This window comes from Otolemur garnettii, unplaced genomic scaffold (assembly GCF_000181295.1).
Source record: "Otolemur garnettii isolate 467f Iridium unplaced genomic scaffold, OtoGar3 scaffold00140, whole genome shotgun sequence".
NCBI classification, from domain to species: domain Eukaryota; kingdom Metazoa; phylum Chordata; class Mammalia; order Primates; family Galagidae; genus Otolemur; species Otolemur garnettii.
In genome coordinates this window covers 3830608-3847762 of record NW_003852535.1, presented here as the reverse complement: position 1 = coordinate 3847762, position 17155 = coordinate 3830608, and the positions used below count along the sequence as shown (strand labels likewise).

General features: G+C 52.1%; 1 protein-coding gene across 9 annotated transcripts in view; it reads right to left on the bottom strand.

Moving 5' to 3' along the window:
• AHNAK (AHNAK nucleoprotein) overlaps positions 1–12907 on the bottom strand; it is a 97870-nt gene extending 84963 nt beyond the window's left edge. For 3 of the 9 annotated variants that reach the window (XM_023518445.1, XM_023518448.1, XM_023518446.1), the window contains exon 1: positions 12743–12905. The gene's annotated coding sequence lies outside the window, so the exon portion shown is untranslated. Of the gene's footprint in view, positions 1–12742 lie in introns of all 9 variants that reach the window. The other 6 variants (XM_023518444.1, XM_023518450.1, XM_023518449.1 and 3 more) reach the window with 4 other exon arrangements.
• Between the last annotated feature and the right edge of the window lie 4248 nt (positions 12908–17155).

Here is a 17155-nt window from a genome sequence, read left to right as displayed (position 1 = left end):
GTTGAGCTATAGGCGCCGAGCCCGGGCTACTTTTTGATTGTAGTCATCATTGTTTTTTGGCAGGCCTGGGCTGGATTCGAACCCGCCAGCTCAGGTGTATATGGCTGGCGCCTTAGCCGCTTGAGCCACAGGCGCCGAGCCAGGTCTGCAACTTTTAACTGGTGTCAGACTCCTGGGAGGGCGCCTCCAAGCAGGCATGGCAGGGTATTCCCTCCCCAGTGGCAAAAAGTAACTCCAGGTCACCTGCCTCACCTGGTCTTCAAGACCAAGGGGAACCCCTTGCCATCTGGGAGCTCTAGAAGCCCTGCCACAGGCAACAGCCTGAACAAAGAAAGCCCCTGCCCCACCAGGCACCCGCCCAAGCCCAAGAGGCAGGAACATGGCTGAGCCTGCCTCAGGCCCACGGTCAGTGTAGCCCATCTGGTTGCCCACATTGGGCCTGAGACAGGTCCCGATATGTGCAGCCATTTAGTAATTTACCCTCCTGCTACAGGGTGAGCTTTCAGCAGCAGAGGTGCCCTGAGAAGACACCACACAGGGCTCTGGATATGGCCACAGCCTAGAGCCACCCACACAAAGTGGCGGCAGGAGCCATCAAAGTCATGTCTGTGAAATTGTGTGAGGTGACATAAATCACAGAGAACCTCACCCAAAGCCTCACCCTAAAGCTGTTTACATCCAGAAATTAGTCATCCAATCAATCAATTTATACATACTGATTGCTTCTTATATGCCCAACAATACATTGGGCACTGCAGGGCCCAGGACAGACATGGCTTGGCCCAGCACTTAATTACACGCTGCATTAGATTGTTACCTAATGCTGTTCATGCACCCTCAAAATATTTATTGAATGCACTCCATGTGCCAGTATGCAAATTTTAAAGACTTAGTTCCTAGCTGAGCACAGTGGCTCACGACTATGATCCCAGCACTCTGGCAGGCCAGAGTGGGTAGATCACTTAAGCTCAGGAGTTCAAGATCAGCCTGAACAAGAGCGAGACCCTATCTCTACTAAAAAGTAGAAAAGGCTCAGCACCTGTGGCTCAAGTGACTAAGGCACCAGCCACATACACCTGAGCTGGAGGGTTCAAATCCAGCCCGGGCCCACCAAACAACAATGACAGCTGCAACCAAAAAATAGCCAGGCATTGTGGCGGATGCCTATAGTCCCACTACTTGGGAGGTGGAGGCGGGAGAATTGCTTGAGCCCAGGAGTTGGAGGTTGCTGTGAGCTATGATGCCATAGCATTCTACCCAGGGTGACAGCTTGAGGCTCTGTCTCAAAAATAAATAAATAAATAAATAAATAAAAATTAAAAGTAGAAAAATTAGCCAGGTGTTGTGGCAGGTGCCTATAGTCCCAGCTACTCAAGAGGCTGAAGCAAGAGGACTGTTAAAGCCCAAGAGTTTGAAGTTGCTGTTAGCTATGATACCACAGCAGTCTAGGCTAGGCAACAGAGTGAGAACAAAAAAGAAAAAAAAGACTTAGTTCCTATCTTAGATATAAATTATGAGAAAGGTGCTCTGGCTATGACCAATTTAGCCTCAGAATGTTCCAAGCTTGAGAGCCTTCTAGGGAGAATGAAATACAATTAGGATTTTGGAGGTGCTAGAGCTGACCTCTGAGGACTGGACTGTGTCTCTGGGGAATTTATCACCACTTAACAGTTCCAGTGCCAGGCAGACCACAACATGGGTGAAAGATAAACACATAAACCCCCAGTCCTCCCAACACCTGTTCTCCTGTTTGGCAAAGGCATAAATGTGATTAAGATGTGCCTCTTCCTCAACACAGGTGCTGGCTGGGAGTGAGCAAAGCTTCTGAGGGGTTAGCAGCCCGCTGGCAAAGGCATGCGCTCCCTTCCTGGCAGGCAGAGGAGGCTGCAACAGGAAGTTGTGCTGTCCTGGTTCAAAGTGAAATAGCAAAATTGAGGCTTAAATGGCACCTTCTTCCAGAGCCTAGCACTAAGGAGCCAGGCAGAGGCAGGAAAGGACAAAGGATTCCAGACTAGGTCTCTCAGATAACACTGAAAGACACCCTAGCCAATTGGCCTGACACCGCTTTCTTCCTCCTTGAGCAGGGCCCCTTTCCTCAGTCCAGAAAACTGGTGCTGAGCCAGCAGCCAGAGAGCAGGAACAGAGCCAGCCAGCTCACCCTCACCCACGTCCTGGCCCCACCCTCCCTCCTTCCCCAGTGAGTCACCACAGCTGGCCGCAGCAGCTCCAGACATGCAAAGGGTCACGCCTCAAACCCATGGATGAAGTGCCTCCTAGGCCAGACCCCCAGGTGCCAGAGGAACCAGGGCTCAATGCAGACAGGAGTCAGCTTCCCTGCCAGCACTTCAGGATCTGAAGACAGGGCTATGTCTCTTAGGACACAGGATCCCAGGACAGGAGTCCCAGGAAGAGAGACCTGCTACATGCCTCACGCTAGGTGGCTTCTGAAGAGGGGAAAAGCCATCAGCCCATGAGAACAGGACCCATGGAACCTCAAGCTGCAGGTTGGCCCTGAAAGGGCACCTGATGACTTCCCAGCCAACCACTCTGCCTGCTCGGGATCAGGCCCCACCATCCTGCATAGACAGGAAAGACTCCTCTCTCATCTGATCTGGGCCACTGAGCTCCAAGCACAGGCATGGGGATACAGAAGGTAGCTGTGAAGCCAGGGTGGCCTGTTTTCTGCATTCAGTCTCAGCCCTTCTCTTCTCTACCCTTGGAGCCTATACCAAACCCAGGTGGTTCTTCCTTCTCCTTCCACACAAGGAAGGGTAGAGGCTCTGCCTGGCTCTTAGTCTAAGGAGAACCTTTGGAGCTTTGAGGAACTCTGCATGATTTAGCCAAGTGTCATATGCTTTCAGAGCCAGAAGGGAACTTAGAGCCATGCCATCCAATATGGTAGCCACATGTGGAAATTTAAATTAATTGGGAAGCACCTGTGGCTCAGTGAGTAGGGCTCCGGCCCCATACACCGTGGGTGGTAGGTTCAAACCCAGCCTCAGCTAAACTATAACAAATAGCTACAGGCAGGCGCCTGTAGTCCCAGCTATTCAGGAGGTTGAGGCAAGAGAATTGCCAAAGCCCAAGAGCAGGAGGTTGCTGTGAGCTGTGACACCACAGCACACTATCAACGGTGACAAAGTGAGACTCTATCTCTAAAAAATCAAACAAATAGGCTCGGCGCCTATGGCTCAAGTGGCTAAGGCGCCAGCCACATACACCTAAGGTGGTGGGTTCGAATCCAACCCAGGGCCGCCAAACAACAATGATGGCTGCAACCAAAAAATAGCCAGGGGTTGTGGAGGGCGCCTGTGGTCTCAGCTACTTGGGAAGCTGAGGCAGGAGACTCGCTTGAGCCCAGGAGTTGGAGGTTGCTGTGAGCTGTGATGCCACAGCACTCTACACAGGTAGACAGCTTGAGGCTCTGTCTCAAAAAATAAATAAATAAATAAATAAATTTAAATTAATTGGCTCGGCACCTATAGCTCAAGTGGCTAAGGCACCAGCCACATGCACCAGAGTTAGCGGGTATGAATCCAGCACAGGCCTGCCAAACAACAATGACAGCTACAACCAAAAATAGGGCATTGTGACGGGCGCATTTAGTCCCAGCTACTTGGGAGGCTGAGGCAAGAGAATTGCTTAAGCCCAGGTGTTGGAGGTTGTTGTGAGCTGTGACGCCACAGTACTCTACCCAGGGCAACAGCTTGAGACACTGTCTTAAATAAATAAATAAATTTAAATTTAATCTTTTTTTTTGAGACAGAGTCTCACTTTGTTGCCCCTGGAAGAGTGCTATGGCATCACAGCTCACAGCAACCTCCAACTCCTGGGCTCAAGCGAGTCTCCTGCCTCCACTTCCCAAGTAGCTGGGATCACAGGTGCCCACCACAATGCCCGGCTATTTTTTTTTTGTTGCAGCCATCATTGTTGTTTGGCGGGTTCAGGCTGGATTCGAACCCACCACCTTAGGTGTATGTGGCTGGCACCTTAACCACTTGAGCCACAGGTGCAGAGCCAACACTTGGCCATTTTTTAAAGACAGGGTCTGGCTTTAGCTCAGGCTACTCTTGAACTTGTGAGCTCAGATTATCTGCCCACTTCAGCCTCCCAAAGTGCTGGGATTACAGGCGTGAGTCACCATGCCTGGCTAAAATTTAAATTGATTAAAATTAACTTAAACTAAAAACAATTTTTCTTCTTTTTTACTCACCACTATACTAACAAGGAATTTTTTTTTTGAGACAGAATCTCACTATGTCCCCCTAGGTAGAGTGCCGTGGCATCACAGCTCACAGCAACCTCAAACTCTTGGGCTTAAGCGATTCTCTTGCCTCAGCCTCCCAAGTAGCTGGTACTACAGGCACTCACTACAACACCTGGCTATTTTTTTTGTTGCAGTTGTTTAGCTGGCCCGGGCCAGGTTCGATCCTACCACCCTCGGTATATGTGGCTGGCGCTGTAACCACAGTGCTATGGGCACGGACCCTAAACTAAAATTTTAATTCAGCCACATGCAGCTACTGGCTACTATACTAGACAGCACAGATAGAAAACATTCCACCACTAGCATGAGTTCTCTGGTACAGCACTACCAGAGAAATTACAATTACATTTAAATTTACAGATGGGGAAATGAGGCCTGGAGAGGTGAGAATGGGAGAGTGTTGTGATGCTGGAACACAGGTTAGATAACTCCCAGCTCCATGTTCAGTCTGACACTGGCTTCCCCCATCTCCCTTGTGACAGGACCAAGATCACTTGAGGCAAGCAGCTGCCTGGAGGTCAGAAAAGGAGTGAAGTGGGGAGGCCAGGCTGAGACCGCAGGACAGACTATAATTCAGGCCAGAAGCAGCAAGAGGAGAGTGGGCCATCTTATTATTTCAAAACTACAAAGAGGATGTCACAAGCTGCAGGGCTTTGCCATCCCCTTCTCCGTAGATTGAGGGTAATACCAAGCAGATCCTCAAGTCCAGAGAGCAGAATCCTTGAACCAGGCAGATGGTCTCTCCCCCACTGCCCTCGGGGAACAGTGCCCTTCCTCCAGAGAGTCAGGAGGAAGACAGCCAGGCAGAGGACCCAGGTTAATTGCTGCAGCAGCTAAAAACAGCCTTGCAACTAGCATCAGTGTCAAGATGACAGGAACTGATACACTCCCCAGGATCAACAGGCCAGCACCTCAGTGCCTGAATGCACCAAACCATACATCAGAGGAAGCACACAATTGTGCCCACGCTTAGCACAGGCTGGACACAGGAAGTGACCCTGCAAGGGGCAGAGAAGCACCCCTACCCACATCAGCAAAGGCACCAATAACAACAAAACTTCCACCCAGCACAGTGGTGTATGTGTGCCAACCAAAGAGAAGCAGTCTTCATCCCGAGAATGAAATGGCTCACACCCGGAGTTAGAGACTACCATCAAAAGGAAAGCCCCAAACACTCATAACCAGGACAAAGGGTTGGCTAGTCAAAGAGAGACACATCCAGAAGAGGGATAGACTCATAAACATTCACCAGGAGAGAAAGAGAAACAAAAGATCCACATTGCAAGATACTACCCTGTATTCACATAAGTTGAGAGAAAGAATTCTGTAGGGCGCTACTATGTGCCAAATACTATGTTGGCCATGGTCCATGCTTGGGTTCCTATTTGATCCCCAAATGATATTACAGGGTAAGAACTAAGAACCTTATTTTAAAGATGGGGAAATAGGCCCCAGAGGTAAAGCGACTTCACCAAGTGTGAGATAGGGTTGAATGCAAGCCCAAGATCCCCTAACTCTAAGGCCAACAGTCTTTGCTAGGTAGATGGACAAAGGCACAAGAAAATACACAACACAGAATAAGACACATAAGAAACCATAGAAAATGGGTGGTGCCTGTAGCTCAGGGGTAGAGCACCGGCCACATACACCGAGGCTGGTGGGTTCGAACCTGGTCAGAGCCAGCTAAACAACAATGATAACTGCAACAAAAAACATAGCCGGGCCTCGTGGTGGGCACCTATAGTCCCAGCTACATGGGAGCCTGAGGCAAAAGAATCACTTAAGCCCAAGAGTTGGAGGTTGCTGTGAGCTGTGATGCCACAGCACTCTATACAGGGAGACAGCTTGAGCCTCTGTCTCAAAAAAGAAAAAAGCTGAAAAAAATGCATACAGGAGATACACAGAAGAGACGTCTACACTGAGGGGACAAAAAGGGGAGTGAGAGACAGAAGGACACACCCATGAGAAGATAGATGGAAAGCCCTCCAAACCCCATTCCACATACCCCCAGCCTCATCCCAGCCCAGTTTATAGGCACCAAACCCAGAATGGGCAGAGAGTCACAGGCATCCTGGGCCCCTATATCTGAGGGGCCTTTTGGTGCTGGAGTTTATTGAGGTTGGGTCCTCAAGAATTAGGATCCTAAAGTATCACAGGAATGGAAGAAAAAGTATCCAATGTACACAGCCCTATTATGAAATTAATTTATAGCTTTCATATGAAATCTATAACCTAATAACAGCCTAAGAATATGGAGAGGAAGAAGGAGAGGGGCGAGGGGAATGGGTGGAGGGAGAGTGATTGAAGAGATCACTTCTGTGGTTTATCTTACAAGGGTACAAGTAAATCTTGCTAAGAGTGGAATATGAATGTCTTACCACAATAACTAAGAAAATGACATGAAGGCTATGTTAACCAGTCTGATGAAAACATTTCAAATTGTATGTGAAAACACCACACTGTACCCCAGAATTGCATTAATGTACATAGTTATCATTTAATTAAAAAAAAATCAACAGGAAAAAAAAAAAAAGTTAGGATCCTGAGCTGCCCAGAACCGAGCTCACCTCTAGATTCCCTTAGGGCCCAATAGGTGGAGGACAAGAGGACCAGCCCCTTCTCACTCTAGACTCTAGGCAGGCACTAGCAGGGCAAGGCAAACATTTCTACTCTCTGGGAGAGGGGAACGGTCATGCTGGGTGGACCCTTATCCCAGAGGAACAAGTGAAAATACATACTTGCAGAGCCTGGAGCATCCCTTCCAGAGCCTGAGCTTCTAAGTGGACCCTACTGTACTTCTGTTTCTTTTTTTTTTTTTTTTGAGACAGAGTCTCACTATGTCACCCTCAGTAGAGTGCCATGGCATCATAGCCCTCAGCAACCTCAAACTCTTGGGCTTAAGTGATTCTCTTACCTCCTTCCCTCAGCCTCCCAAGTAGCTGGGACTACAGGTGCCTGCCACAGTGCCCGGCTATTTTTTTTATTATAGTTGTCATTGTTGTTTGGCAGGTGCAGGCTGGATTCGAACCTGCTACCTCTGGTGTACGTGGCTGGCGCCCTAGCTGTTGAGCTACAGGCACAGAACTCTGACTTCTGTTTAGAAAAACAAATGCCCTATTTTAATGGGTGTAGAGGTGCGCAGCAAACTGAGAAGTCTGCGTGGGCATGAAGAACTTTTACAAACCCACTTAGCCGATTATGGGCAGTACAACTGGGGGGTACTTTCAACTTATGTAGAGGAGGTGTTGGCAGGGAGTAGAATTACCAGGGAGAATTAGATGAACATATTTTAATGTGCATATGGAGGCACATTCAGCGAAAGACACACAAGGATTCACAAACACCACAGGCATACAGAGACCCTCAGTCTCATTCTCCACCCTACCCAGCCCAGAGCAGCCCACAGCCCCAGCTAGCTCTCATGGGCTCACAACTGACACCTGTCAGGGAAGCCCCCAGCCTGTTCACCTGGCAAGGTGTCGGTGTCCCAAGCGTGCACCTCCCTCTTTGTGTGTGCACCTGCCAGTCTTGCTTCCTGTATCTGCCCTTCTGGAAAGGAGGTGCTGGCCCAATCCCCTACTCCCACCAGGAGGAAGTTTTTCCAGCTTTGTTACTCCAGTCCTTCCTTCCCGATCTACCCCTTCCCCACCCTTCATCATCATGCTGGGATTTCTTGCAAGTTTACCTACAGAGCAACCCCACACACCCTGACCCCAGCCAGCTAGCTGCTTTCTCCACCTCTCTCCACCTTGGGACGAACATTCTCCTACGGTACTCCCAAGGCTCTCAGCAAGCTCCAAATTCTCACTTCCCATAGAGAGGAAGATTCCCTCTTCCTTCCCTTCGCTAAAAGGGCTCCTACCCACTCCTTGCAACCAGGGACTAGAGAACAGCAATTACCTTCTCCAGCAAGAGGTCCCCACACGTAGACACATAGGCAAGGAAGAGTGGGCCTTTACCCAGACCCTCAGGATTAAGACACCAACTCTAAGGGTAGCGATCTTTTTTTTTTTTTTTATGGTGGGGGAGGGAGGGGTGAAGAACGCCCTGCCATGACTTGAGGGGTAGATTACCTTTTGGGAGCTGCCCACCGCCCCACCCACAGCCTGGAGGGCGCTGCTCGCTCTCCCCCCAGCGGTCAGGCTGAGCTAATGCAGGGGCGCGGGCCCAGGCCCCTGGGGCTCTGCCGCCAAAGAGCCGCCCCCCAGCCTAGCCAGGACGCGTAGCCGTGACTGGGATCAGCTCCAGGCACTTCCCCTTCCCCCAGAACCTCCGCTCCGGCCCCCGGGGACCTGGCAGGATGCCCCTCCCTGACAGGCTGTGTGCAGCTTCTAATTCAGCCTGCACCCCAAGGGCTGTCCTCTACCTCTCAAATGACTTTGGGCACAAACTCCAGGGCCCAGACCTGTCTAGGACAGAGGAACTTACTTCACTCCTTACCTACAACCCCTGCATGCCAGGGCAAAACCTCCACCACCAGAGTGAAATGTCATTCCCTTCCTCTGCCCTCCAAGCTCCACAATGCGACAGGCAGAGGTGACACACCCAGGCCTACCACGATGGGAGGACCTCCATGCACAACAAGCAGGAATATCTTTCTCACCGGCAATGACACACACCTCACTCAGAGACACAGAGGCTGTGACACAGGCAGTTACAGGGACCCAAGCCTGCCAGCTTCAGACCAGACATAGCCCCACTAGGAACTGAGGCCAGCAGGGAGGAAGAGGGGCTTCATCAAAACTTGTGCACATACACTCCTGCAGAGCCCTCCTGTAACCCATCCACATGCCCCCACACTCCCTCAGGCACACCCAGGCTTGGAGGAAACTGCTCATTGGGCTGGCACTGTGACTCAAGCCTGTAATCCTAACACTTTGCAAGGCTGAGGCAGGTGGATCACCTGAGCTCAGAAGTTCAAGACCAGCCTGAGCAAGAGTAACACCCGGTCTCGAAAAATAGCAGGGCATTTTGGTGGCCGCCTGTAGTCCCAGCTCCTTGAGAGGCTGAGGCAAGAGGATCACTTTTGAGCCCAAGAGTTTGAAGTTGCTGTGAGCTATGACACCACAGTGCTCTACCAAGAATGGCATAGTGAGACTCTGTCTCAAAAAAAAAAAAAAAAGGCAGCACCTGTGGCTCAGTGGGTAGGGCACTGGCCCCATATACCAAGGGTGGTGGGTTCAAACCCAGCCCCAGCCAAAGTGCAACCAAAAAATAATCGGGCGTTGTGGCGGGAGCCTGTAGTCCCAGCTACTTGGGAGGCTAAGGCAAGAGAATCACCTAAGCCCAGGAGTTGGAGGTTGCTGTGAGCTATGACGCCACGTACTCTACCAAGGGCAATAAAGTGAGACTGTCTCTACAAAAAAGAAGAAAGAAAGAAAGAAAAGAAACAGCTCATGCTCAAGAGTCCAGCCAAGTAAAGAAAGAAAGAGAAAAGAAAAGAAACTGTTCATGCTCAAGAGTCCAGCCAAGTGGATGCCAGCTCCCTGGGAGCCCAGATGAAGCACAAGGGGGCTGAAAAGGGCAAGGAAGGTTTAGACATCCTCCACAGCTGCTGCCCAAGTGAAATGGAAGATTCTAACTCTTTTCAGTGGCCACCTCCCTTCCTCAAATCTAAGTGTGCAAAGCACGTGCTCAGCCCATCTCCGGGGAGAGAAACTCAGGGGCATCCGGGTGGGAGAAAGCCAGTAATGCTCTCATCAGGAGTCAGACTAGCTCTCCCGGTCTCTCTCTGTCTGTCCCCAGGCGGTTCCCAAGTTCTGAAGAAGGTGGTGACCACACCCCAGAACCCCACACACCCCTCCACCCCCATGGCTTTGCCCCAACCCCTCAAACCAGCTCCTCAGGCTCAGGGTGATGTGCTCTGCCAGGGCTTGCCAGCAAACTCCAAGTTGAGCAAAAGAATCCAGCCTGGTGGTGCCCAGGCACCTCTATCCAGAGGCTTCCCAGAGATCCTCAACCCCTTCCCTGCCTTTAATTCACTCCCATGGTTCACTCTCTCGTGTCCCACCCTGTGCCCTGGACCTGGAGCCTCATCCCCTGAACAATGGCTGGCTGGCATGAGTCCTCAACTCTGGGGTGAACTCCTTAAGGAAGTACCCAAACTAAGACTCCTGAATCACCGTTACAGGCCTTCATATCAGCAGCACTAAACCTGTGCGACTTCTGTGGCTCCTTCATGTCCTTGTTTTCTGACCAATGTCCCTGTGCTCACTTTCTTAGGGATAAAGGCTTTAGAGAGGGGCTCAAAGACTCTCCAACCCATATCTCCTACCTGCCCTCAGACCCTGCATTCTCTCCTTGTTTAGCTCTCATGTTGCAGCTTCTCTCACCCTCCCTTACCCCACAGTTCACAGCTCAGAGCAAGGAGATGCCCCTAACCCTGGGGCTGCCATGTACTCCCCACTCTACCTACCAAGTGCAGGCCCATTGTCCCTATGGGCAGGAGGAGAAGGAAGCTTCACCATTCAGCTTCTGAAAGGAAGTGAGTGCCACACCCAGTCCCTGGGATTTCCCACATAGGAGGGATGAAAGTGAGTTCTACTCCCCTAAATGACACTCAGTATAGATGCAGAGACCCTTACATGCTTTCCAAGGCAGGTGTAATCTCTCCTGTCCCATCACCACAGCCCCCCACTGCATAACTATCTCACAAAATCAACTCATCACCTACCACGTGCTAAGCTGTCCTAAGAAGAACATGTGGTGAACATGGTCCCTGCAATCAGAGTTTGATGGGGAAGACAATTTTGAAACCAATTATTACGTGTTCAGAGCTGTGTTTGGAGACACAAAGGTGGATATCTTGGTCTCTTTTCCTCTGTAAACTCAGGGTCATTCTCTAACCCCCTCATGTCCATGCAGGGCTACAAGCTGCCTTTCCACAAACTTGCACCACAGAGAAGGGTGCTCCGCAGTAACTGCAGCTCCCTGAGACTACTCGCTGTTACCCTCACCACAGTCAGGGCCACACCCTGTGAAGCCCAAGCACACACAATACACAGAATCCTCTGTGGTCTCACTGTGCAGAGGTGCCAGAGCCACCCCCACCTAGTTGTCCCCAACCTGGTTATCGCGGCTCAGTTAGAGCTGTAAGATCACCCATTTGACCCCTCTGCTCCCCTCCCAAGCAAAGGGTATAACCAGGCCTGCTTGGGCCCATGAGTTCCTCATGGTCAGCGCCCCCACACTCCGGCCTTGGCACTGCAGGGGGCGCACAGACCTGCCAGGGGCGAGCCAGGCACGCTGCACCGCCCTTCCCTGCATGGGAAAGCCTTACATAACAGAGTTTTCTGCACACACCCTAAGCACGCTGCCTTTCCAACCCGACGGCGGGACCTCGGCCCCAGGCCCCTCTCCTGGCGCGCACGGCTGGAGACGGTTCCAGCCAGCGCAGCTAAGCCCTCCTCCCATGCCAAGCCCCGCTCCCGCCCCCACCTCCCACACACAGCCCCTTCCTCCTCCCCTTTACCCCTCACCACTCCTCCCCGAGTTCTGGTTTGAATTAGTCACCAGCTCTAACCACCACATTCCTTAGGCAGCTGGCGCCAAGCCAGGCGCTGGGGCGGGGGACATCCCGCCCGAACGGGTTAGGGAGTGGGGCGGGGGTTCGGGGAGGGGGGAGAAGGGCCGCCTCTGGAGGGGAAGGGGCGGTCCCGAGGGCTGTGCCGCAGCATATTGCCCCTACCCACCCACCCTGGCGAAGGAATCTCCCTAATTATGTCCCCCTCTTCGCACACCCATCCCGCTGGGAGGCGAGCAGCAAACTTCGGGCTCCGCCGCCCAGGAGGAAGAAGAGAGTTTTCTAGAGCCGGGAAAACTGAGGGGCAAGACTAGGGCGGGGCCGCTGAAGGGGGGCTGAGGGGACCGCAGGGAGAAAGAAAGGGAGAGGCTGGTGGTACAGAACAGGGTGGGGCCGGGAGGACACAGTACCCGAAGCTCTGGGCGGAGGTGCCGGGAGCAGAGAAGGACAGCGGCGGGGGAGTTCGGCGCGGTGGTGCGGAGGCGCAGGCGTGCCAGGAGGGGCAGGGGGTGTCGCGGCGGCGCTCTCGGAAACTTCTCCCCCAGTGAACAAGGAATACAAACGCAGAAGCCCCTGAGCCACGGCCCCATGAAGAAAGAGAGGAGGTGGGACAGGAGCTGCCAGACCAGGATAGGGAGCCCTGCCGTGCAACAGAGCCAACAATCCGCCTTCGAAAGAAAGCCCAACGGAGTAAAGAACACTTTGGAGCGATTTTCTAACTTTGCCGAACTTGCGCCCCAACTCTAGAGGCAGCGCTCCACTCCCAGGGCGCGTAGCGTCGCCTCCCCAGGAGGCCATGGGTAACCCAGTTTGCTCCCAACTATTTGAATCTTCGTAGTGACACCCTCCCCCCAACAACGAGACTCGCCCGAGCCCCGCAACCCACGTCCCCCCCACACACGTTCTCCATGCCCCAGCTCCCGACTGCTCCACGGTGCGCCGGGCGCCCTTACCTGCGCGCTCAGCCCTAGGGCACAGCCATAGCCGGCGCGGGGCCCAAGGCTGTGGTGCTGCGGCTGCTGGCGGAGGCGAGCCCCAATCGGGGCGGGTCCGGCAGGGCGGGCGGTGCAGTCCCCGCGGCAGAGCTGCTCCGAGTGGCCGGGCCCCCGCGCTCAGAGGTGGCTCTTGTAACTCCGGCTCTGGCGGGCGGGTCTGCCAGAAGCGGTGGGGAGAGGGCGGGGCCGGGCGGGGCCGGGTAGGGGCTGGGACTAGTGAGCTGGTCTGACTAAGGAGGGACCCGGGAGTGGGCTGCTGTGAGGGAGGGGCAGGGACGACGGGACGTCTCTTTTCTTCCTCCCCACTGTTGCCCCCCTGTTCTATCCCGAGCGTGCATCTACCCCCCACCATAGGTGCAGCGTGTGGCTTCCTCTGGCAAGAAACTCTGGAAGCTCCCTGGGGCTCAGGCTCACAGCAGGAACTTGCAGGAAGTGCCAAGGTGCCAGAAAGTGGCTTGAGGCTTAAATGATTCGGCCGAGACCTCCAGCCCGACGCAGACCTTGAATTTCGGTCCACAGAGGCAACTACACTTCAAATCCTAGGCCCCAGTCTCCTCATTTCGTCCCCAAGCTTCATGTAGCCGCGCCCATTTCTCGCCTAGCCTCCTTCTGGGGCTCCTCAACCCCTCCCGCCACAGAACCGGCTAGGAGATGTTCGTCCCACCCCCTGGAGTCAGGGTCACCGGTGCCCCAAGCGCCGCAGTGCTGTGAGTACGCAAATCAGGCCCTTAGAGGAGCAGACCGGGCGGCTCACTTATCTCTGCAGAATCCCGCCCCCCGAATCCCGAGCTCCAGCTTTTCCTCCGCCTGCCCATTCCTTCCCCGCGCCCCTCTCCACGCCCTCTCCACCTCCCCGTTTGCAGGACGCTGTTTCCCAATTTACAGCCATTTCCCACAGTCACTTTTAACTACGTGCAGATTTTATTAAACGCTTAATGATGGGGTGCAGGGGCCTTCTGGCTACACACACCCCTTCTCTCTTCTGCCCTGAGTCCTCTTATCCTCTTTCCTAAGTGGCAACCCACTGCCCACTCCAAGCCGGTTTCCCTTCCTTTCCAAATGCTGAGGAAGGGAGACACTAACACCACCACCACCACCCCTCAGCTGGGGAACTGAGAAACCCTGACTGGAGACAAGAGCACCCATCTTGCTGCAAGATCACGAGTAGGCTGGGGCTGAGACCAGCTCGGCCCTATCCTCTGAAATGGCAAACATGTTTACAGGCTAAAAATACCCAGCAGCCAACTCTGCTGCCAGCCCTGGGGGCTGTGTCCAGGTCCAGTTACCGGCACAGGGCGCAGGCAGTGGGGGAGGGAAGAAACAGCGGAAAGAGCGACAGACATACAGGCACTCATATAATGGACACAGAAAGGTGGAGACGCCCGCCCGTGTAGACACCTTGACAGGCATAAACATGCAAAGACACAGACAAATCAGAGCCTTGGGCGCCAGCATACTCTCTCTCCGTCTTTCTCTCTCTTCTCTTTCTCTCTCTCTCTACACACACACACACACACACACACACACACACACGGGGACTCAAGAGAGTGACTCAACCCCACTGCCTAGGCAGCCCCACCACACACATCATAAGCACACAGTCATAGATCTAGACTTTCTGAAACAATCATCTCCTCACGCATTCCATTCAGCACCCCCTTTCCTAGCACCTACCCTACTTAAAGGGGGAAAAAAATCCCATCTTCTTTTTCTTTTTCTTTTTTTTTTTTTTTTTTTTGAGACAGAGCCTCAAGCTGTCCCCCTGGGTAGAGTGCTGTGGCATCACAGCTCACAGCAACCTCCACCTCCTGGGCTCAAACAAGTCTCCTGCCTCAGCCTCCCAAGTAGCTGGGACCACAGGCACCCGCCACAACGCCCAGCTATTTTTTTGGTTGCAGCCATCATTGTTGTTTGGCGGGCCTGGGCTGCATTCGAACCTGCCACCTTAGGTGTATGTGGCTGGCACCTTAGCCACTTGAGCCATAGGCATCGAGCCAATCTTCTTTTTCTTAAGACAGAGTCTCACTTTGTCACCCTTGGTAGAGGATGTTATATCTATTTTTCTGTAGAGACAGGGTCTCCCTTTTGCGCAGGCTAGTCTTGAACTCCTGACTGAGCTCAAACAATCCACCTGCCTCAGCTTCCCAGAGTGCTAGGATTACAGGCATAAGCCACTGCACCCGGCCAAAAAATCCAAACTTTCAAACTTTGGAACACCTAAAAAAATAAAAACCAAGAGCTAATTGTGTCTTTTATCAATGGCTTTTAAAAATTTTTATTTCAGGGCAGCGCCTGTGGCTCAGTAGGTAAGGCACTGGCCCCATATACTGAGGGTGGCAGGTTTGAACCCGGCCCCAGCCAAACTGCAACAAAAAAATAGCCGGGCGTTGTGGCAGGCACCTATAGTCCCAGCTACTCAGGAGGCTAAGGCAAGAGAATCACCTAAGCCCAGGAGTGGAGGTTGCTATGACCTGTGACACCACAGCACTCTACAGAAGGCAATAAAAGTGAGACTCTGTCTCAAAAAAAAAAAAAAAAAGGAGGGGGGGTGGTGCCTGTGGCTCAAGGAAAAAAAAAAAGTTTTATTTCAGTGAATTTGAACCCAGCCTAGGCCTGCTTAACACCCCCCCAAAAAAATGCATTTTGTTTTTTGAGCTTTTTTGAGACAGAGTCTCACTTTATTGCCCTCGGTAGAGTGCGGTGGTGTCACAGCTCACAGCAGCAACCTCTGACTCCTGGCTTAGGCAATTCTCTTGCCTTAGCCTCCCGAGTAGCTGGGACTACAGGCGCCCGCCACGACTCCCGGCTATTTTTTTGTTGCAGTTTGGCCAGGGCTGGGTTCAAACTCGCTACCCTCACTATTTGGGGCTGGGTGCCCTACTCATGGAGCTGCAAGTGCCACCTTCTTTTTTTTTTTTTTTTTAATGTCCTCCTATGTCATACAGAGAAGAACAGCCTTTATTTTACTTTTTTGCAGTTTTCTTTAATTTCAGGTAACTTGAAGGTACAAACAAGCAGATCACAATATCTGAATTTGTTAGGTAGAGTCCCTTTTTTTTTTTTTGCAGTTTTTGGCCGGGGCTGGGTTTTGAACCCGCCACCTCCGGCATGTGGGGCCAGCACCCTACTCCTTTGAGCCACAGGCGCTGCCCTTTTTTTTTTTTTTTTTTTTTGAGACAGAGTCTCACCATGTTGCCCTCAGTAGAGTACCCTGGGATCACAGCTCACAGGGACCTCAAACTCCTGGGCTTAAGCTATTCTCTTGCCTCACCTCCCAAGTAGCTGGGACTATAGGCACCCACCACAGTGCCTGGCCATTTTTTTGTTGCAGTTATTGTCATTTAGCTGGGCTAGCCGGGTTCAAACCTGCCACCCCTCGGTGTATGTGGCTGGCACGGTAACCACTGTGCTACAGGCACCAAGCCTAGAGTCCTTCTTGTAGTTGTGTCTTGCACCCAAAAAAGTGTGCCATATACCCTTTTATTTCATTTTGAATAACGTTTATTCAGCTTTTTAAATACCAACCAAAAATAAGATAAAAAGTGGCCTAAAATGCTACACAGATAATCCCTGTTGACATTTTTTAAATAAAATCAATATTCCCATATGGCAAAGGATTGAAACAATACAGAAAAGTACAGCAATAAAAAGTAAACGTCTCCTTCCTCCCCCCGTGGTCCCTCTCCCCAGAGTAACCAGTGTTAATAGTTTACCAAAGGATTTTTAACTTTATGAAATGAATCATCATTTGGTCCCTGAAAAAGCAAGTTTTCCCAGTGGATAGTAAAGAAATAAAAATTGGGGGGTAGTGCCTGTGGCTCAAGGAGTAGGGCACCGGCCCCATGTACCAGAGGTGGCGGGTTCAAACCTGGCCCCAGCCAAAAACTGCAAAAATAAATAAATAAATAAAAGTTTTTCCAAAAGATAGCTATAATGTGATAGATGGCACTAAGACACAGGGTATTTGCAAAATGGGCTGAGGGCATTTGCTGGCGGGTGGGTAGGCTGGGGCAGGAAAGGAAGAAGAGCAGGGAGGGGCGAAGGTGCTGTACCTTCACCTCAGCTGGGCTCAATGGGCCCCCAGGATCAAAAGAGCAGAGGCCAGTGTCCCAGGCTCAAAGCCAGCTTATCTTCTCTATTGTTTGTTCTGTCCACCCTCTTGGTCAACAGGGAAGAAGGCAGGAGGGAGAGACTGGGTTTTGGAGCAGTACCAGAGCAGAGTTCACTGTCCAGGTACTTCATTCAGGGATAAGGGTGTCAAGATTACCTAGTAGGAGTTAATTTGAGGCACTGGGCTTGACACCTGTGGCTCAAGCGGCTAAGGCGCCAGCCACATACACCTAAGGTGGCGGGTTCGAATCCAGCCCGGCC